Source organism: Grus americana, chromosome 18 (assembly GCF_028858705.1).
Source record: "Grus americana isolate bGruAme1 chromosome 18, bGruAme1.mat, whole genome shotgun sequence".
NCBI classification, from domain to species: Eukaryota; Metazoa; Chordata; class Aves; order Gruiformes; family Gruidae; genus Grus; species Grus americana.
In genome coordinates, this window is record NC_072869.1 from 10613920 (window position 1) to 10635158 (window position 21239).

A 21239-nucleotide genomic window follows, 5' to 3' on the forward strand; every position below is an offset into this window, starting at 1 on the left:
AAAAAAAAAAAAAGAATTTTAGTGAAATACAAATTTCTGTGGAACGTATCTGCTGTTTTCTAAAAGCATCCACGCTTTATCGGTAACTCAAAGCCAGAACATCATGGCAGAACAAAACTATTTACATTTGAAAGCTTTTCAGTTGAAAATGTGTATGTTTTGGAATTGAAAATCCTTTTTTTATGGCTTTCATTTTTATGGGAACATTGGAAAATTTCTGCTTTGGGCAAGGACTCTTCTGACTAGTAAGGTTTATATTCTCAGAAGCCAAGTACTGTTTTCTCAAACAGATATTTTTACATTTTTTTTCTCATATCTTTTTCTTCCCTTTTGCTGCTCAGACCGTTTCCCTTGACTTGCTTAACTCTACTTGAAACCCAATTTGAGAAATGTGGTTTTGTGTTACAGGCTCTGTCTCCTGGCTCGCTGTTTTGAGCCAGCTAAACAACCATCCTGGATAGTGCTCAGGACTGATTGCTGCCACAAAAATGCACGTTCTGCAGCAGAAGGTATGTGAAAGGTTATTTTCAGGCCTGAGATATATACCAGCACTTTATCCACCTGAGCCTAGCCTCTGCTGAATGATAAGGTGCTATGGGCAGGGCAAGCCCGGATGATTTGAATCTAAACGGGCATGACAAGATGAGAGACCAAATGCTGAGTAGATGTACTCATCTGACAAGTACAATGATTAACCTTAAATATTTTGTATTCAGTCCCAGGGTGGAATTTCTGCATGGAAATCAGGCCATCAGCCACGGGCGTTTGTTTGCTGGTGGCCGTGGTGTGTGCAGCCAGGTAGGAAGTTCTGGTTATGTGTAAAGCTGTAAGTAATGACAGACGATGAGTTGTTAAATAACTGCATAACTCATCAGGCATGGGAAGGTGCTTCCAGCATGAAGTGTGGCTTTTTCTTCCCCGGAGAGCCGCGGTGGGCTGGGGACATGTGCGGCTCTCCAGAAATTGTGTGATTTTGTGTTGCAAAGTACTGCCGCATTTGCTGCCTGCAGGCTGGAGGGGTCTTTCCCTGCTGCTCTCAGCTCCTTTCCCTTTAGAACTGCTGCTTACGAGGCCTTTTTTTGGCAGAAACTCCGGCTGGCGTCTTGTGCACTGAAAGAAAGGCTGAAGGGGAGATGGCCAAACCAGACCGCACACCCGTGTGGGACGTTTGCCTCCTGGATCTGGCCTCTGGTATTTCTCGCACGTGAGTTTAGCTTCCAACCCAGATCCAGGTCAGACCAGAGAGTGAAACGAAATTTCCAGGCGACTTTGGTGGCCTCACACAATCTCATCTCCCAGCCTGACCTGGACAAAGCGGCGGGTTTCTGGTTGTGTTGGAGGGTGGGTCTGGATCAGAGCCGTCCTCCTCTGGAGGGCGTTGTAGCCTGCGTGCCCGGAGGGCAGGGAGATACCGTCCGTCCCTCCTGGCTCTCCTGCATTTTGTCACCTGGTGCCTGTCCATGGAGAGCCACTGTCTCTGCAGGAGGGCTTTGTTTAACTAGACTGGTCTGGGCGGAAACTTGGTCTGAGGAACTTGCTGTGAGGTTTGGTGGGTGATGGTTGCTGGCTCGGTTCTCTTTGCCATCATATTCCAGTTGTATGCACTACATCTGATGTGAACGTGAACACGGCCTCAAATTTCTACTGAACATGCTATTCTGATGTCTTTGACAAAACAGATCTGGCTCACCTTGCGCACCAAGGTAATTTAGCAGGGATTCTAGCAAAAGAGGTGAGCGTGTGGGAGCTGGTGGCTGGTGAGCTCCGAGGCTGTGTTAAACTTTTAGGGTCACATAGGCAGCAGCTGGCACCAAATGTGGCAGAAAAAATACTATGGGATTAATTGATGAAGTGGCACGGCTATTTCCTTACCTTTGAACGCCCGATAAAATGTTTTGAGCTTAATAACAACATTCTAATATGCATTTTATGTGAAATACATACATCATTTGTTTATGCACCTCACAGCTTAAAGTTCAGTATGGGAAAGGTATTTCCACCTCCAGATATCTAACTGTTTAATAATAATAATTAGCATTAAAAGTTCATAACATTCAACCTTTAATAGTAAGACATTTACCTTTTGCCTGCAACACACTGGTAAATTTGCACATGACATACCTGAGTGCAACGCTGCTGATGATAGGAAATGTTAGCCTGGCTTGAACCAGATTATACACTTCTCCACAAGCCTTCACCTAGTTTCCTCTGTTTTGGAGGTGGCAAACAGTAATACAAATACAGGAGGAAGATAAGAAAAAAGAGATAGAAGATATTGGAAGTAACACACAGTGTGAAAGTATGTGGGAAATACCGTGTATTCAAGCTACAGCAGCAGTGCTGGGCGCAGAGCCCTTCCACAGCCCGTGCTTTGAGCGTTTGGCAAACACCCGTCAAACGGTGCTGGTGCTCAGTGTTCAGCAGACAATGTGAGGAAAGCTTGACAAACGTGATTTGTTAGAGCAGAAACTGCAGAAAATCTGGGCCATGAAAAAATATAAGCCTAATACCGATTATTTATGGTGTGCTGGGATTTCCTGATGGGGTATTTCAGGAGCGCGGTGTGAGCTGACTCGGTTAAAGACCTTCCTGAAGCAGAGTCAATGAGCTCCTCTAAATCCTGAGAAGGATGAAAAAAATCTGAAGTCACTGATGCTACCTCTGAAGTTGGGCTTGCATCCACTGGGTTTGGGATGGCATCCCAGTCCGGAGCTGGGGAAAGAAAGGCTACCAGTGCAAGTGCCCACCGAGCCCCAGGGCTTGCAGTGGGATAGCAGGGTGGAAATGGGTTTGTTTAAAAGATAAAGTTTATTGCCTAAATCCTACAAAATGGTTAAATATGCTCCCAAATCTGTGGTGTCCATCTTGGCTGTGGAAGCCTGGCTGCAGCCATCCTGTATCGATTTAATCAAATGCCTGTCGTTCACGGCTGGACTCAAACCCTCACCATCTTTAAGGAAAAAAAGCGGTGTGATGCACTGGATTCTTCCTGCTTGCTAATATCTCACCATCCCTGTGAGAAGCAGCAATCGTTGCCTCCACATGATAGGAGAAAAGTATGTTTTAAAGAGCAATATTAATAATAATAGCAACATTAAAGTGTGGAGAAGGATTACAAAGGTAATTCTGAGATCGTACTCAGTAATGCAGGCTATTAACAAAAGATAATCACCTTTAAGTCAGTCACCTTTAGCCCCGGAGTAAAAAAGAGGCACAATTATTCAATGCAGTACAAAAGTAATTTAAATAGAGATGGATGAACCGTCGGCTCTCTCAGTTCTTGCTTGGGAAACCAGCCAGGGACAAGTCCTAAGGGGAGGAAAAAGTGATGAAAGAAGGGCAGCAATAAGTGAATAATTCCTGGTGTCCTCTCCGTTTTTTCACCAGACCTGAAGTCATTCACCCTTTGGAGTATAAAAAGGGAATGGGGGAAAAAATAGGAGAAACATGTTGAAAAGCAGTTTTTTGTGTTCCTTTTATAAGTAGCATTTGGAGGCCCTTACACTGCAGACTGCCATAAAAAGTCTAGATCCATGCTCTGCGTCAGAGCACGGGTTTTTGCGGTTGGAAACCACACAGATGTGTAGCTTCATCAGTTCTGGCACTTCGGGTCTGGGCCTGAAGTACGAGGTGGGACAAGCTTCATATGGAAAAGGTTCTGCATCTACTGAAAGGGGGCTCAGGAGCTGAGGAAACTGTTAGCGGCATGACCAAAAAGACATGGCCACGGGGTTTATTTATGTGGGTAGGAAACCTGTCTGTCCTGGAAACAGGAGTGTCTCTCTTCGCAGCAACTGCTGTGTGACCCCCTCCCTTGTGTCCATAGCCTGCCGCCTTCCCAGAAGGTGGCCGGTGGTTGCTGGAGTGAAAGGGCTGGTTAGTTTTTGTAGGGTTGCTTCTGAGTGCTACCTTGCTGGTTGTGTTGTTTAATAGGGTCGCTGGAGTTTTATGCTGGGAAGAAGCAGCGTATGGATGCTGGAAGCATGCATGAGATTGCAAAAGTGACTTTGAAAGGTCTTTCAAGCTGCAAAGACGAGCAGTTGGGGCCCTTGGAAATGCCTGAGGCAGGGCTTGTAGCCACACGCGAGTCCTCTGGACAAGCTGGCGCTGACTTACCAACTGAGCTTGCATTCGACATGCTCTTAAAATTCCCACTGGTTTTCCTTCACACAGAAAGAAGCACTGGAGCTGAGCATCCAAATCCCATCCGTTGTCTTTGCATTGTCTCCGTGAGCAGCAGTGGGGATGACAGGCAAGCAGCAAGGTGAAAAAAAGATTCGGTGAGCCTTGCGGCACGTGGCTCAGCCTGACCCTTGCTCTGGAGCAGCTGAGGACGTCCGGGAGAGATTAACAGGTATGAGAAATTACAAACAGAATAAATTTTTTGGAAACAAACCTGAGACTTGCTGTGAGAGGCATTGTTAGTGGCTGCTAATCCACTGAGCGGAGGGAGGAGAAGCTCCAGTCCAGCCCGGTATAGAGTGGAATAAATTCCATGTTTCTGTTTTATGTCCTGTCTGTGCAAGCGAGGGGCCTCGTGCGCTCATTCCTGCGCCGTTCCCATGTGCCTCTGTCTGGATTGCTGCCTGCTTTGGCTTTAGAAAGAACATGGTAGGAACTCAGTGCGTGATTATTCTCAGAGATGATATTGCAGTTTTAGCTCTGGTTACTCATTTTCCACTGCACAGCTCACGTGCAGGCTCCCCACCAAAGGCTCCTGAGCTGGTGGCCTGCCCGGGTCTAACCTGTGTGATGGGTCAGCCCCATAATTCTGGTTTGTAGAGCGTTGCTACTGGGTGCAACCCTCCGGGTCCTGGAGTATGGGCTTGTATGAGAGCAATGCTGCCGAGGGAGTCCTTCAGAAGAGTTTGAAGGACATGGGAGAGCCTGTGAATGTCCACCAAGGGACACCTTGTGTTGCGGTTGCTGAGCACTGCCAGGACTGGCGTGGAGCTAGCACAGGAAAGACCTCGGCCTGCAGCGGTGAGTGGAGCGTAGGAGGAGGCAGGGAATTGGGATTAGCTTTTGCCACTGGAGACCTCTGATGGCAGTTTGGGTTTTGTCCTTGTGTTCGGAGGGCAGTGCCTCTGGGCAAGATGCGATGTTATCAGAGGCTAGCGAGGGGTAACGCCGCAGGCAGAGGGAGGGATGGGATCTGTCCCTGCCTGATGCACAGCTCAGTAAATCAGAGGAGGGCTGCACTGTGGCCGGGATTCCAGCGCCGTCTGGAAATTCTCTGTCTGTCCATCAGCACCTGCACTGTTGGGGAGTCTGAACCTCGGGCTTCCAACCAGAGAGGTAAACATTTAGGACCCAAACCCCGGATGACAATAACCAGAGCAGAAACCTTTCCATTCCAGTGCAGGTCAAGCCTGGTTTAGGCATTTCAACCCAGAATTTCTCTCCAGAGTTATTAGGGAGGCGGTGCCTGCTCGTGGCCCTTCACTTCGCACCCTAAAACCCTGCTCACACACTTGTTCTCCATCCACCCCCTACTTCAGCCTCATGTTCAAGACCCTGGTGGAGAATATGTCGAAAAGGCAGACAAATCAGCCTTGTAAAAACCGGACTAAATCGATAGTGCATTTATTACACTCTGATGTTAACCCTTGGTGCGCTGCACTGGGGGCAAGCTCTGAGCTTAACACACCATGTGCTGTAGGGTTTCGTGAGTGCCCTTGGCCTCTGATCCTGGTAAGGTGGGTGCTGTCAACTGCGCTGGCCCACGGGGGCTCCTGGAGATGGGGTTCACTACCTCCTGCCTTCTTGCTCCAGCCGTGTGTTGTAGTAGTGGTGGAATAGATGGCATCGAGTTTGTACTGAGTATTGTGTGGGAGATGCTCACCATTCCCCAGAGGGCGTGCGAATTAGATCAAACCTTGGATGGTTGTTGTCAGCTTTCCCCATTGTGTGAAAATGAGGGGCACAGAGGTCCGGGAGGAGCCTTGAGGGTGCTCAGGGGCTGTTTAGGCACCGCATTCCTGTTGAGACCAGTATGAGTTTGCGGGAAGAAGAAAGGAGAAGCAGCTGAAAATCAAATCCTTCTTGCATTTTGCTCATCTGAAACCCTAAGCAATTTGTGAGTTTGCTTTCAATATCTGTCTCTTAAGGCAGACCTTTTTTCCATTGAAATTACTCTCAGGTTCTTGATCAGCTCCAATAAGCACAATGCCTTCCCTTGTCAGATAGGCCCACTTCAGCCGTAAATCTGATGCTGAGAAATTAGATTTCTGTCCTGCTCCTGAGCTGTCATCAAAAGAGTAAGACGACGGCGATCCGTGGGGAGAGCTGAGCGTGGCATCGCTGTTACATGTCTGCCTGTGCAGGCGCTGGGCAGGGTTTCCTTGGCTCACCAGAAAGGGAGGTTTGCCCTTCAAATTCTCAGTTGATTTGTGGTGGATGAACTGAAGGAGCTGCGGACTGAAACTGGCAACTAGGAACCGTTTAACTCTGTTGCGTTTGGCTAAGCGAAATGAGATAACCTCACAGCTAGTATCACTCTTGTTTTAGGGGAGAAAAAAAATGTTTTCCTCTTTCAAAAGTCCTCTAAGAGATGGCGTGGTGTCTCCTCTGCACAAGGTGCTAACGCGTTGGTGATAACGTGTCCCGGCCATCGACTGACCCTTCTTGTCTGGGAGCCAGAACTGTTCGTAAAACTGCTGAGGGATGGCTCATAGTGTCCGTTATTTGCTATGATGGATTGGGCATCACCAGCTGCTGGGCAAAATACCATGAATCAGGCCCTGAACTCAAGAGACAGCTTAGAAGAAAAAGTTAAAAACAACCCCCAAAATATTAATACTGAACTCTTTGTTCTGCTTTTGATAGCCTTCACTATTCGTGTTTTTGAACTTTCCTCTGCAGCCATAAAATTTAGAAGAGCATTTAGAAAAATTAAAGCTGAGATTTTCTTAAAATCACATGTTTTCAGACGCAGGGGACTTGAGAGTAAAGCTCCAGATATAATCCTGAGATTTGGCAGTGCTCTTTGTATCATATTAAGTGATGGTCTACAGCACTCGTTAATTACTGCAGGCTGAAAAACAATTCTGGCTCCCTACAGAGGTCTTCTGCTCATTCTCAGCGTATAAGTTTCTCCAGTTCTTCTGGGTAAGAGGGAAATGCCACTTTCTAAAGGGCGTAGGTACAAAGTTGCGCACTGATGTAACCTGTATTTGGCTTGAACAGTATTTCTAACTGTTTTATTCAAAAAGTGAAATTTGAGCATATGCAACTAAAATGATCTGCGAATCTGTTTCTGAATAATCATACAGGTAATTTGGTCTTTATAAGCCTCCATGTCTGATCAGAAATCTGTTGAAGACCAGCAGAAGACAGCAGGCTGCTGGTCAAAGCAGATGATAGTCAGTGCTCTGGACTTTATTGATGGACACATCCAGGGTGAATCCACATTTCTCCTCCCAATCCTCTGCAAGCTGGGCTTTGTGCAGGTACCCAGGAGAGGTGGTGTTACCTGCCAGATACAGCACCAGTCTGAAAATAACTTTTTTTTTTTTTAAAATGTTCATTGAAATTGGTCTCTCTTTGGACCCTAGATCAATCACTCCCCTGCAGTGCTGTTCCTGCTTGCACCCTCTGAGTTGTCTGCTCAGACACCAGAGCATTTGGGGCAGCACCTCTCTGTCCCAGGTCTGGCACCGGGGGACCCTGCTCCAAGCTGGGGCAAGGTTTGTAATTGGGCTGGGCTCCCTTAGACTCCGTTAGGATGGATTTATGGCAGCTGGATGCGTCGTCCTTGGCCACAGTGGAGACAATCTGTAGGTGCCATTGGAGGTACTGTCCCATGGCTCCCCGCAGACGTGGTGGAGAGGGGCAGGACGTTGCCTCCTGGACAAGAAAGGTGTTACGCTGTGGAGCTGTCAAACACAGTTCTTGGGGTGCAGGAAGGTGAAGCTGGCCTCTCTTCCTTCTCCAGCCAGCTCACAGCCAAATCCCATTATTTTTCCAATCATCCTCCACCTGCTCCAGGGCCTGACTCTGCCATTGCGAAGGATCTGCACTAGCTGTCCTTCATCGCTGAGTGATGGTCCCCATCCGTAGATGTTGCCTTTTGCTTTTTGGCAGTGTGCAGGGGAGCAGCGAGCTCAGAGCAAAGGCAAGAAGCGTTTTCACAGTGATCCCTTGGGGGAGACGCCTCTTCTGTCCCATAGAGCTTTTAACACCGGCAAAGCAGCAGCAATTCACCGTGGTGTGGGGGACAGGGATGAGCCCTTTTGGAAAAGGTGCGGGGAAAAAAGGCGATTTATCTCGACTGGGGTTGGAGAGGAGAGTGTTCACCTGTTCCCCTTTTATCGTCCCTGCCTTTGCTGCGCTGCCTGCAGCCCCGTGTCTGGCAGGGCTGCCTCCAGCAGCCGGCGGGTTCGCAGGGCTTTGTCTCTGTACGAGTGCCGACACGTTCCAGCAAGCTGCCACACAAACACAAACATCAAAGGGCTGGCATGTGTGTTTTCTGAAGCAGCTTTCTAGGTTTTACTGGGCTATAAAGTATAGCGATGAGGATATAAAAACAAAGCTGTGATGGACTTAGCAGAGAGCCAAAGCAAGCGGGGAGAGAAATGATGAAAATGAGAAAAAGGGTTATGAGCAAGGAATGATGTATCAGCTCCGTGTCAGGAGGAACAGATTTTGGAATAACTGTGAAGAGCATAAAACTGGTTTAGTCATTAAGAAAAAAAAATAGAAAATGAAAGGGGAAAAAAAAAAAGAAAAGGAGAGAAAAAAGGCTGATAAAAATGAATAAAGGGAGGGAACTTCAAAGCATAAATTTCCCGACTGCGTGACACTGATGTTTTGAACAGTTGTTCTGTGTGAGATAGCAGCAGTGATTTTAATGAACTTTAAAGAGCAGTATAAATAGGAACAAACAAAGAAAGGCGATCGCATTAGCACAGAGCTAGGCACTGAGCTAATTGCCTGAACAGGATTTAAATGACAGGTTATTATTTTTTTTATTTATGTGTATAAACCTATTTTTCTATTTGGGCTTAAGAAAATAGAATAAAATAAACTCAAGTATCTCAATTTGGATTTTCAAGGGAATCAAATGCATGCTTGATTTCCATGAAGTACTTGACCTGCTGAGCCAAAGGGCAGTGGAAGGGGTGTAGCAGAGAAAGGGGGAGCCTTTTGTTGGCCTATACGGGGGCTGGCTGGGTAGAAGAATTCATTTTCGTTTGATGCACAATCTCCCTCTGATGTTTCAAATGGATTTCACAGTGCGGCTGCATGGGGGACTCAGCGGATCAGAACCATCAGAAATGGGGAAAAAACAGGTCACTTTGTACTTGGAGTGGGTCACCATATTCTTATCCTAGGCTAGAGATTTTCTTATGCTTTGGATTTTCAGATTAGAGCGTTTGTTTGTATTCGAGCCTGCTTCTTGCTTTTATGCGTGCCATAGCTCAGGGCTACATCCCCCACCGCTGTTGGCCGTAGATGTGCAGAAGCTCCTGCCAGGAGAGGCAAGGGTGCTGCCATGTACGGCGGCCCGCTCCTGGTCTTGGCTACCATGAGATATCATTGATGCCTGCTTTTCTGGCTTGATATGCTCACCTGAAAGAAAGTTGGCTATCATGGATCAGATTCACCTGCGGGTCTCACATTTCTAGTCAAACTTTTCTCACTTGTTGTGTGGTTGGTGGACTAAGAGCCACCCCCGTGGAGACAGGCGAAGGGAGCCAGCCCTGAACATCTGCAATGTTGAAAGCATCCTGGCCTGTATAATAAGTGGGTTGTCTTGATAGAGAAATTTGTGGTCCTTCAAGAATTGCTAAGGAAGTTAATTAAAAATGATAATCTCTAATTGGGTTCATGACTGGAAAGCCAATGTCCTGTGTACCTGAGGAGTACAAATTTAGATTGCAATCACTGCTTTCTAGTTCCCATCCCAACTTCCCCCTCAAAGACTCCAAAGTTTTGACCCACTGCAAGTGTGAATGAGCTCATCAGCTCTCCCCAAGGCCCATCTCCACTCTGCTGTTTGTAAAATAGGTTTATTCTGCCCTGGGGAAGAACTTCACGCACCACAGCCACCGCTCTCACTGTTGCCTTTTGCCCCGCAGCGCGGTCAGCCTGCCTCTTCATGTGCCGTTTCTCCCTGGAAGAGGCGCTTGCCATGCAGCGTATTTCTGTGCTGACCCCCTACAATCCTTGGATTGTTTGCCAAAAACCAGCAGCCGCAGGAGGGAATCGTGTCTCTGATACGTTAACCACAGCTCTGGTTGTGAGTCAGAACAGTAGAGTCTGCTGGAGAAAATCCAGCCCATCTCCATCAGCTCTTCCAACTGCCGCCCCTCATCATCACTTTCTTCCTTTGATTAAAGAGCATCATGGATTCAGAAACCCCCAACAAAAGCCAGCCTTCAATGGAAATGTGATTAATCCTCGCTTGACTCCATATTTGTTTTAAATTAAAATTCCGGAGGAGTTCGTGTGCTTTTCATGTTTATTCTTCCTGACCACGAGAAGGACTGGCCCAAGATGGACATTTCTGAGCTGCTCAGGTGGCAACATACTAGTGATTACAATTACCAACACTGAGATTAAGGGATTTGGGTTAAGAAAAGAGGGAATTGGGAAGGAAAAAGCAGAAGGCAGGCAGAGGAAGAAAGGAAAAAACCACTTCAGTACCTTTGCTTGCAACCTAGAAACAGCTTCTGTTTGCAGTCCATTAGCTCTTGTTCCCTGCTTCATTTTTAGTGACCATGGCCTCAGGTACCACGAGAAGTCCTTTAAAGTGTGCGCGCAGTTGGAGGACGCAAGCCAGCTTAAAGCCGAAAAGAGGCCCCACAATTTTGCCAGCCTCTAGAATCCAGCCTGAATTGAACACTTGCTCAAGGTTGCCGAAGGTTCAGAGAACATAAAGGCTCTTGCAGCGCTGTTTGTAGAAGATTTAATGGGTCAGTCTGTGCTTTTTGGCTATGCTGAACCGTGTGTTTCGGAGCCAGATGCTCTGACTTTCTCAGTGCCAAACTCCCGATGCAGTCACTGGGGCTGACTTTTGGGAAGTGCTTGCCCTTGCCTGGCTTGAAGCTATTGATTCCCCCTCTGAACGTTTCGGGTGGGACATTCCAAACGGGGACATCACAAATCGCTTTTGCAGACCTGTGCCTGGGCGTGCTGTGCCTGGGTGCTGCTGTGCGCCGAGCCGGGAAGCTCCGTGCTGCGGGTCCTCGTTCCAGTTCAACGGAGATCATGCCCTGGGTTTTCTCATTGCATCAGCAAGGAGGATTAGTTCGATACGGGTTTATTCCTCCACGTGTGCGAACGGTGACGTTGCTTTCACCTTATCTTGGTGCCATTCAGAGTAGGACCTGTTCAGAAAAACTCATCTAGCGTTTCCTGCTCAGCAGGATACAAAGATTTTTATTTTTTTAATGCCGTACTGAAGGACAGGAAGTTAAGAATGAATGATTTGTAAGAGGAGACCCCATCCACCCTCCTCCAGCCCCTGGACCTGCTCCGCTCTGCAGCGGTTGCCGGAGCTGGAGCTGGGGAAAGGCCAACTCCGCTCTGTGCTCCGGGCTGGAACGTGCCCCGGACGGGTTGAGGTTTTTGCAAATGTAGCTTTTTCTGAGCTTGTGCAAACTCTGACTTTACAAAAGCTTGTAAATTGCCCACATTTTCTCAAGGACAGCCGCAGGGACACCCCCAATAAAATGCCTGCTCCAAAGTGGGAAAGGCAGGGAGGGGTTTTTAAGGAAAAAGTTGCTCGAACTATTTAACTTAGCTGAAGAATGTTATTTTTGCTTCTATCCTCATCCCAGAAAGGAGCAGGTCATTTGAGATATAAATTAAAGAGAAAATATTGCTGGAGGCAGATTGTTCACCTGTAAAATCTCATCTCAAATCATTAAAGTTTGGCAAAGTTGTATAAACAAGTGAGGGTGAGAAGCATTCAGCAGCTTTAAAACTTGATAGCAAATATTCATAGGCAATTACATCAAAATAACAAGTTTTAAAGAATATTAAAAAAATTTATGATTAGAATAGGCCAGAATTTAAGTCATTGCCTTGTGTAAATGTAGATACGATTGCCTTTCATGGTTACCCACTATTTTTTTCAGATACACTATCAGAATATTGTCAAGCATTCAACGGTAAGGGGTGAAGAGCCTGGGTAAAGGATGTGCTATCGGATGTTTATGCCGCTCCTGAGAAACACTCCATAGCTCACTGACAGTAGTATCTTGGGACTCTTTATCAGGAATGTAATAAGCCAGATACATGGCAAAATTCAAAACATATTTGGGTTGGACCTCTGAGATCTGGAGCTCTACGATTCACCGCCAAAGCAAAGCTGTCCCAAAATTGACCTGAAGAAACTTTTGCACATTTTGGTGAGGTCCTGGAAGTTCAGAATAGCAGAGGTGAGAGGCAGCTTTCATCTGCTAAACGGTCTCTGCTTTTTGAAAAAAAGTGAACTGTGAAATTAATATTTAACCTGGTGCATTCCCAAATACTTCATTGTCTCTTGCTTTTTTTTTTGCAGTCATTGCAATCCTTTTTGCCCCATGAAAACTGGGTCTGTTCCACTGGTCAAAACAAAGCAGTTCTGTATTATTCTGACACCAAAAAAGTAACAATGAAGTGAACTGAAATCAGATTTTCTTCAGTGGATTAGAGAGGCAAATTTTAAATGGTATTACAAATAATACCTCATAATTACAATGGGAATGATGAGCACCCTTAATCATGCCTTGCAGCTACGTTTGTTAATAAGAAAGCAAAGCAGAGTAGTATTGTGACATTTTTCATATTATTTTTAATATAATCTACAGTTTTCAGGCCAGATTTTAAGACGGAGCAATTCATTGCCTCCAATATAAATAGGCTGCTTTACACTGGCCAAGCCTCTGACCTTGTTTTGCTTTAAAAAAAGCTCTTTCCCCCCTCAAAGTCTTGCAGTGGGGAAGGAGAGCAGATCTGTGGGACTCTGGGTCGTTTCAATTGAAACTCTGTGCATTAATCATAGGTGTGACGCACTAAATGTTTCTAATTAACATCCAGCTTAAAACCACATGTGCTTCAGCCCACGTTCAAACGCTCGAGCTGCACAGGTAACCTCAGGAAAACCATGAACAGATGGCGGGACACGGCCAGACTGAAAATCAGGAGAGGCGTTTGCCCACGTTCAGCAAAGCAGAAGGCAGAGCAGCAGTGGTGCTCCAAGGGCTGCGTCCTGTGACAGTTGCGCCCCGGGGAGGAGAAGGCGAGTGTGTCCCACCAGCGCGCGTGTGCCATCGCAGACCTCTCACCACGCTTGGTCCTTGGCTGGTGGAGGAAGGTGCTGGTGGCTAACGTGGCTTCTGGAGTGGCCAGCACTGATTTTTTGGGGGGTGGGCACAGGGAGGGGCATTACAGTGGTCAGTATGCGGGTTGCGGTATCAGCAAGGATGGGTTTGTGGATAGCTTTTGGATACCGCCAAATCTTCCCCCACCGCCTCAACTCACAAAAACAAGGGTTGCCGCAGTCGGGCCGGTGGCTTTGCTGGCCGTGCACCTGCTCTGGTGGTGAAGTCTGCCTTGCATCCTTTTAGTGCTTTTAGTGCTGTTCCTGGAACTGCAGGGTCTGGGGAAAAGCATTTGAAAATTGCACGTCATTAGTGTGCCGAAGAGGAGGTAATGTATGTAAAGCATTTGACCTCCTTCTGGCTCCTGTGGCTGGGACAAATTCTGATCTCATTTGCAGCAGCGCAAACTCAGAGTATCTACATTAAGAACATGAAGTTTAGCGGAGTTACTCTGAGTTTATACTACCACACCTGGTAAATGGAAGATGTCACTAACAGCCTTTTTGTGACCCAAGGGAAGGAAGTAATGAAGGCAACCTGCAAATGAAAGGATGAAAACGGTTCCCGACAACAGGACTTTTGCAGGAGTGTGAAATTTATTGGGAGCTGCTGCATGCTCAGCATTTTTTAAAACCAGCTCACGCTTTTGGTGCTGGAAGTGTGGAATTAGGAACCTGACTATAGGCATTGAGTTTTTAAAACGTGTCAGAGGCTACCTGGGGCCTACCTGGAGAAGAGGTTGATTACGGATTGACAGAGCAGTTTGAAAAAAAGTTAAAGTATGAGGAAGGGTGAGATATTAATTTCTCATTTTTCCTCCTTTTTCTGAGAAGGGAGAGAAGATGGGGAGGACTTGAAAAAGGCAAAACAGAAAAGAAGGGGGAAGTGAAAGCTAAAGCCAGTTTCATGCAAAATTTGTTGGAGGAATTAAATATCCCACAAAATAACAATTGCCGCATTTTTTTATTCTCTCTCTGCATGTATAAAACACCAGTGAAAGATCCACCACACGTTTCAGTTTCTCTAGTCCCTGTCCCCCCACCCCTAAATCCAATATCACTAACTATTCTCTGTTTTATTTTTTCCATATATACAGAAAATTCAAAACATCTGGAAACTAAGGGCTTTTTTGTGTGCAGCATTTCCAGTCCAAATCCCAGCAAGCCCGGAGAACCTGTGCTTTCCCGGCGGTGGGTGCGGCGGAGAGACCTGGTTAACACGATGGAGGAGCCCGACTCGGCTGTCGGCTGCACCTCGGAGACGCTTGCGTTTCTTCATCGCTTTTTCATGAGAGACAGCCAGATGTAGAGTGTCAGCTTTCTCAGAAGAAACATGGTTGATCTGTTGCCCGCACGCGTTGGATGTTAATACATAGATGATCGATTGTGAAAATATTTAAGGTTCCAGTGAGAGCCCTTAGTCATCCATGCAGCGAGGTAAGAAGGGACCTTTGGCTCCGAGGCACGGTTTATCCAGCTCGCTGGATGCCTGTGTCCTTGTGGTGAGGAGGAGGGAAGAGCTGCTGTGCGGAGAGAGGCCGCTCCTCTCCCTTCGTGTGAATCTCTCTGGTTTGGGTGCCAGCAGCTGGACACGCGCAGACCCTTCACCTCATCACCCCCATCTCTGCCAGGCACGTGGGGATTGGCAAAAGAAACCGCCTTTTCATTCGGAGTGGGGGAATCCTGCTGAGAAATGAAATGTGGAGAGTGGAGTAAGAGTTACCTGGTGAGGGCTGAAAGGATCTTCTCTTTCACCAGGATGGGACTCCTCTGCCTGAATGGAGATGCCACCGGGTGAACAAATGGGCTCCAGCTCCCTGCGCCCGAGACCAGCCCTCCATGTGGTTCCTCACCTCCTAAGGTTCCTGCCTAAAGTAAGCAGATATTAGCCCTGAAAGGGCCTGGTTTTCTCTGTTTCTTGTCTCCTGTTTTCTTCCAGGCTGTGTCTGTGGTCAGTCACCCTGTGTGCTGATTTTCTCCTCCATGCGTCATGCCACGAGGTTTGATTTTGGGGGCAGGCTGAGTCCTCGGCTGCTCTCTGCACACTGCTCGGGTCTCATTCCAGAAGTGCATAAAGCCTCTCATTTGTCATTATTAGACTTAATTTGGATAAAAATGCCACAGGTTAGATCTTTCTTACAGGACCTGATTGTCAAATAGTTTTAAATCACAAACCAGTTTGTCACTTCAGATTCTTAGAAAATCCATTCTGTGCTTTACAACTTGGTAAGTCTGGGGAACGTGCACTGGGATTTTCACGCGGGCTATTGCTTTCTATGCGGGAGAAAACCCATAGCTGGTGAAAATCTGGGGTTACATTTATTAGGAGGTTCTGGAGCTCTTTCTGCCTTTCCTTGCTGATCCCAGGTAAGGAGTATCCAGCTAAAACTCATGCAGGTGTTCGGGGAGAAAAGGGATGTGAATGAAAATATTTCCCAAGCACAAAGGTAGAAGCGGTTCATGCTAAGCAGCACGATTGCTACGTCCCACGGGACGCCTTGCCGTGTACTGCTGGAGCACTCCTCAGTGTGAACAGCGATAGGTGTAGGAGGGAAACAACATTAGCTTGCAATAATCAAGTGTATGAAAATTAGTAGGCGTTTGTCACGCAAGCGTTGTTTGACTGAATTTCCCCTGAAAGAGAATTTGGCAAACCTGGAAGACAGTATTACACACAAGTGGTTTTGTCTGCTCCTTGCGCAGCTATCTGTGGCAGCTGCCAAAGACCAGACGAGCTCTGGGCATGGGTACGTTTCTTCCATGCGCTGATTTGTCAGGTCTTGTACCGCAGAATGTACAAGCGGCAACTGCCCGTCTGTGAAAGGGTTTGGTGGCCCCTGTGCTGTCACAGGGCGTTTAATGTGATGCTCTCAGAAATGAGGTGTGTCTGGGCTGGCCCCTCGTTCCACCAGTCCTTCGTATCTTTTTACCAGGTTGATATAACACACCTCCCTCTCCCTAATTCATTGATAGGGTCGTGTTTCTTTACGAAGAAAATAACAGAAAATAGTATAAATAAATGACAATTTACCAACAACCGTCCAAGATTGAGCTGTTACACGCTGGGGGGCCTGGAGCAGCCCTCCGAAACTCAGCCAGCATGCTCTTAAAAGAGGAGACAGGATTCTTCCACAGAAAGCAGCGTTGGTTTCCACCTTTGCGGCGTGATTACGTGACTGACTTCATTAACAACTACCTGATTGTGACAAACGAGAAACAAATCTGCCTGTTGGAGTCAGATACGGTCCGGACTGTATCGCAGACCCTGTAATTCTAAGGACTGAATTCGCTGCAAGATGCTTTAACACAAAGTATACTGGGAACAGGCGAGCCTGAGATCTCGCTGCGCTGCTGCCGGGAGGTCCCACATAGCTCTTGAGTTTATGTGAAAGCCGCAGCTGCCAGGGCTTGGTTTAAGCTGTTATCTCAAGGAGGCGGTTGGCTCTTTCCTGCCTGGGTCTGGCCCAAATTCAAAAGCAGAAATGAGACTGAAGGAGGAGTGGGTGACTGCGACCACTTTTATTATCTTTCCCTTTATGTCCATCTTGTGGATTAGCTCGGGTTGGACAAAACAGCACGAGGGCCTGAGCCTCTCGGTGCGTGTCGAAGGTATTGTTAGACGGGGGCTCCACCGCTGACTAGCAGCAGACTGAAGAGGCTGAGCTTCTGCTGATACCCAATTAGCTGATTATCCCAAAGGGAATTGAAAATGAAGGTTATCTTTCAACTTGTGATGAGCTTCCAAATAAATATTCAACATGCATTTAATAAGACAGTTTTATGCATTATTTAAGTATCAATTGATGGGTAGAAGACGAAACATTGCACTACTGATGCTGGGGTCTGAAAGGCAAGGGCAGAAATCTGGTGAATGAGTCATTAAAGGAGATTTGTATCACTCATTTTACTGGATTATTATTTACACAGTAATCATGAAAAGAATTTTAGCAAGAATTCATTTCTGTATTTCGGTTGTTTGGGAATTTTTTGTTTTTAAAGCACGAGATGAGCAAGGGTACAAAACGAATGAGAAGATTAGGGAAAAGGGGATGTCGAGGCAAGGGTGATCCTGCTCCAGATCAGGGCAGTCTTCTGGGGCCAGGGTGTAACTTTGTCCCTTGGAGTTTTGTGCCTGCTTCAGAGAGAATAACTCTTTCCTGTCAGGGGCTAAATCTTTGTCCTTGGAGGGTTTGATTCTCCTCTTGAGCTCACTTTGGGCATATTTGCTGGAGGCAAAAGCCCTCTCTGAGAAGTGAATCTGTTACTGAAGAACAGTCCGGCTCCTTATGTGTAGCGGGAATTTTCAATGTTGTAGACCCTCAAGGGAAGTTTTGACTGTCATGTCATTCAAAGTGTTGCTGGATTGATCTCACAAGGTACAGAGCAATAATGTGTGCTGTTGACATGGAGAAATGGTGTGTGGCTGGGGGCTCCAGCCTGTGCTGCCCCAAGGGCTGATCCCTGTGCTGATCTAGCATACCTGACAGCGATGCCCATTTTCAACCTGTACTTTTCCCTCCCTAATATTTTTGCTCCTCCGGTCCAGGTTACCTGAAACCTTGAGGAGATGCTCTAGCTTGGTCCCATCCCTACCAGAAACCCAGGACTTGGACCAACGCACTATGGTTTCAACACCACGAAATGGTGGTGTTCAGCCTGGAGAAGAGAAGTCTCCGGGGAGACCTAATTGTGGCCTTCCAGTCCCTGAAGGGGCCTACAGGAAAGCTGGAGAGGGGCTGTTTATCAGGGAGTGTAGTGACAGGACAAGGGGGAATGGACTTAAACTGAAAGAGAGTAGATTTAGATGAGATATCAGGAAGAAATTCTTCCCTGTGAGGGTGCTGAGGCCCTGGCACAAGTTGCCCAGAGAAGCTGTGGCTGCCCCTGGCTCCCTGGCAGTGTTCAAGGCCAGGTTGGATGGGGTTTGGGCAACCTGGGCTAGTGGAGGGTGTCCCTGCCCATGGCAGGGGTGGAACTGGATGGGCTGTGAGGTCCCTTCCAACCCAAAGCGTTGTGTGATTCTGTGATAAATGTCATTGAAACTCTTCTGTGGGATAACTGAGAGCAGGATCGGCCTCGCCGTCCTGGGAGACACCACTTGGTTAATTAAATAAACCAGTGACCTCTCAGACAGGAGTGAAAACAAGAATGAAAGGAGGAGAGTGGGTTTTCTCCCCACCACATCTCTGCCTCTCCAGTGCTTCGTTCTTCGGCTGCCCAGCGGGACTGAGCTCCTCCCGGCAGCTCAGGGTAGGCTCTGTTTTCCCTAACACCCCGTGGTATTCCAAATATTATTTTATGCATTTCTTTTTTTTAAAAAAAGAAAAAAAAAAGAAAAGGTGCTAAAATAAAAACAGAGGGTCTGTCCTGATTTGTGGTACTTCCTTTTTCAGCTCTCTGTTAACAAATTTATTAATCTAGTTGGGATTATTTGTCTTTCCTCTTACAAAATGTTTTTCCCTCCCAAGGAAAAACTGCCAAAGTATTATTAAAGGAAGGTCAGATCCCAGTGCCCTTTTCCTTGTTGATTCAGTGTTTGGAGAGAAAACTTAAAGGGTGTTTCTTTAAAAGGATGCTGTTGAGAAATAAGAACTGGAGTTCAGTTTGCCTTTTGCCTTTAATTTTCCACTTTTCCCTCCCTCTTCCACTCAGTACAACATGACCTATTTTCTGTATATATGTGGTTTCCCAGTCTAATTTATCTAGTACTGAGTATTTGCATTTTCATTACTTTTAAGAAAGATTCTATCTCCATTTTAATTGAAAAATCACCTGTTTTATTGGAAATATAAATAATTGTCACATGTTTTCACTGATTTTTATGGAGATTTGTTTTAAAGCCTTTATTTTGCATCTAATATTTTGATGCTCCCTTTAATTTGGTGCACATAGCTATATTTCTTAATATCTTTAAATGATCTCAAGCATATCAAAAAGGTAGATTTTTCAAAAGAGTTCAGAACCACAACTCTGAATAATTGATTTTTTTACTTTTGGTTGTTAAACTAAAAAATGTTTCTTAATTTCTTTCTGATCACACTAAGAAGAAGATAATTCAGCAAAATAAATAGAATACCCTAAATGTTTAGTTTGATTCATTTTGCTTCAGCTGCATGCTCTGAAACCATTTAAATCCCTCTTTAAAAGTTTAATGCTGATGATTTTTTGAAACAAATGTACTTAGGAAGGAAAACTTTAAACATTTCAAAACATCTTCAAAATGCCAAGCAGAAACATTTTTTTTCTATACCCAAATATACGCGGTTTTTTTTCTCCCTTAAAGAAGTTACGACCTGTTTCTTACCACGTAGTAGTTACCATGGGACAGTTCCCATCCCTAGTTACTGTAGGCTCCCTGAAAAATCAGGAAAAAAAAAAAGAGATGCCTCTGGAAGGTGATTCAACCTTCCTGCCTTTCTCTAATAACTGTAGGGATAACACTCCTAAATTATGTTCTTTCATGTGTTTAAGGTCAGGGAGGACGAACCTGGGCCAGTGGATGTGCTATGTTCAGCGCAGCGTACGTTGTGAAGTGCTTAAACAGGCTCGCTTCTACGGTTAGGGTGTAAATGTGTCGCGTTATACAGCAGAGGTACTGGGAGACAGTGGGGTTCATAAGTGGAAGGCATTAACATTATGAACAATATGTAGATTAGTCTATATTAACAACCACATTCATTTAGCTGAAGTTGATGAGCCAGCAGAGGAGGTTCCTCATCGGAGCGAGTGTTGTACCTGCGACCTTGGGTGGGGGCAGGAGAGGTCGTACTGTGAAAGATGGTACTACTCTTAAGGGCTCTTGATGCTTTTGAGGTGATGCAGGTATGTATTAATACCAATGCTTCGTTAAGGTCTAAGCAGGGCCGTTCCATCCTCTTAATGAGATATGTTTTGCTATTTCTGCTGGATACCCTAAAATACCTGTCTGGCACAGGCAGTTCAGGAGTGGGTGGCTTCTTGTAGGAAATATTTAGAGATTCAGATAGGCTAAGGCATGATGGAAAATATTTAAACACAAAGTGTCGTATTTTTATCACGGGATCTTTGTTTAAGTGTCTGTAAAATGTGAGTTTGCTGCTTATTTTGGAAGAAGGGCTAACAGTGTTTTTATTATCTCTGAGCATGCTAAGCTGACTCAGTGTAATGTAATTAATGAGGCCATCTCCCATCAGAGCACAGAGGTAAGAGCTATTGCTAATTACTTCACAGGCATCGGAGAAATGTTGCTGAAACAGGAGCTCTCAGAGCCCAGACGATGGTGTAGGAAGATGTTGATTCTTTGCAAAGTCACCAGCTGCAGCACGGTGCGTTTCTGCTGCAGAAGCTACTTCTGCTGGCGACCGAGCGAGGGCAAGGAGAGCGGATGAAGCTGCTGCCGCCTGCCCAGAGCGTGGCCCCCAGAGAACTCCGTTGGCTCAAGGAGCAGATATTTGCTCACACCAACATAACCCCTCTCCACTGCCAATATTTCCTTCGGTCATGCTGGGACTGCTGAGGATAGCCCGGGCCGTCTGAGGGCAGCCTGGGCTCCAGCCATCGCTCCCGAGTGAAGATGCACTCGATGGACAGTTTTGTTCTTTGTGTGACTGAGCCTGGAAGGTCGGCGCTGGTGACCCGATCCAGAAAGCAATGAAACGCGATACAGGGTGTTGACTACAGAGATCAGTAATGGCTTCCCTCCATGTCAAACACAGGAGAAAATGCTACTGTTTTATAAACTTTCCCCAACTTTCCCGTAATTGAACTTACGAGTAGAGTGGCCTGGAAGAGACTCTCTGTTATTCCCTCATCCATTTGTTCAGAGATGTGGACGTGTGAGTGCTGGAAGCATCTAAGGCCTTATCTAGCCTGACCTGCTGAATAGCAGACTATAAAATGTTGTCCATTAACCTCACCACTGAGCCCACTGACTCATTTCTGGCTAAAA

The 21239-nt window shown here is 46.3% G+C and overlaps 1 long non-coding RNA gene across 1 annotated transcript; it reads left to right on the forward strand.

The window, feature by feature from the left end:
- Window positions 1–717: 717 nt before the first annotated feature.
- LOC129214695 (uncharacterized) lies at window positions 718–20959 on the forward strand. The gene is made up of 5 exons (XR_008579781.1): window positions 718–798; window positions 1087–1204; window positions 4174–4354; window positions 14410–15186; window positions 20522–20959. It is a non-coding gene; the product is annotated as an uncharacterized LOC129214695 (long non-coding RNA).
- Window positions 20960–21239: the final 280 nt, after the last annotated feature.